The following is a 1427-nucleotide window of genomic DNA, read 5'->3' on the forward strand; positions in this document are numbered from 1 at the left end:
GCGACCGGTCCGCGCCAAGAGCCGTGCCGTGGCTCAATACTAGTTGTGTAATGTCATAGTCGCTCCCGTAAAATGAAGGGGGCTACCGAATTTCTTCCAGCAGGGATTTCTTGCCAAAATGGTATCTGCAGAAAGGATTAAAAGTTAAATCCCAGGAAATTACGGCGCTCTTTCTGTCATTTCCCTACCTTTTAGTTAAGGCATGCAAAGAACATGCTACAAAGGACCGTATTAACCAGCCAATTTCGTTTAATTTTATTCCCGAAGAAATACGGGCATTTACTTAAAAACCGGGTTAGCGGTGGTGCTCGTCCGTCTTTCAGACGAAGGCGAAGCAGCCCTTCTAAGGAGAACGACCGGCGCTGTGACCCGTTCCCCCGATCAGTTTGGAAGAAAACGGTGGCTTTCCCCTCCCTTTTCACCGAAGCGGTGTTTCAGCCCTCGCCGCTCTGCCTGGCGGGGACCGCTCCGCTCGTCGCAACAGAAGGAAAAGGAGGCGTGAGGCGCGCCCGGCGCCCCATAGGTTTTGTGTTAATTGTGTTTGGTAGTTCTCTAATGAAATCCAGCACTCAAGGAAACAAGGAAATCAGTTTGCTTTTCGCACAAAACATCGAATACGTTTTAAGTAAACTGCTTAATTAAATTTAATTTGCAGCGAGGAAGGAATTGCAGATCCGGCGACGCAATTTGGTGGAAAAGGATCTGATTCCCAGGACGGAAACTTCGCACTCAAGTGGGAGACAGAGATTGGGTATCTATGCACATCGAGGGGCATCAAAGGAGAGCTTCGCCAGCGAGGGGAGAAAAGTACTTAATTATTAAACTTTTAAACAAATGCGTGGCGTGTATCCAGTTGTGAGCCCATGTAAACACGGAGCCTGACAAATGCTTCTAGCAACAGAGACGTGTAAAATAGGTTTACCTCGATTTTGTGCTGCTGCTGCTTCTGTTTGTTTTGAAGCAAAAGGTTAGCAGCGGCGTTTTGCAAAAGCTGTGAGTAAACTGTGACCTCTAACTCTCCGTATCCTTGCTTTAAGTAAACCAGAGGAAATGAAGAGCCCTGGTATTGTCTGAAAATATCCTCCTGTAGCTAAATATATCACTCGACTTGTATTGTCCAGCGGCTAATCACTTTACGTAAATACAGCTGTTTTACTCTGCTCTCCAGCATCCTATTGATGCACGCTGTAGGTGTACAAAAATCCGCGTTAACAAAATCACTTCTAAGTAAGAACCTAGAGAAAAACGGGAACTTATCTCCGAGATAACCCAAGCAGCAAAGGTTAAGACATCCAAAGAAACGCGGGCTCGGTGGCGACTCCGCTCAGGTCACCCTTTTTGCCCGAGGGGCCGATCCCCGCGGCTGGGGTCGGGGCGGGGGACGCTTTCTGCGCCGCGGAGTTATTTGCGGGTCCGAGCGGGGCCGG

This window comes from Aptenodytes forsteri, unplaced genomic scaffold (assembly GCF_000699145.1).
Source record: "Aptenodytes forsteri isolate BGI_AS27 unplaced genomic scaffold, ASM69914v1 Scaffold204, whole genome shotgun sequence".
Taxonomy (NCBI): Eukaryota; Metazoa; Chordata; class Aves; order Sphenisciformes; family Spheniscidae; genus Aptenodytes; species Aptenodytes forsteri.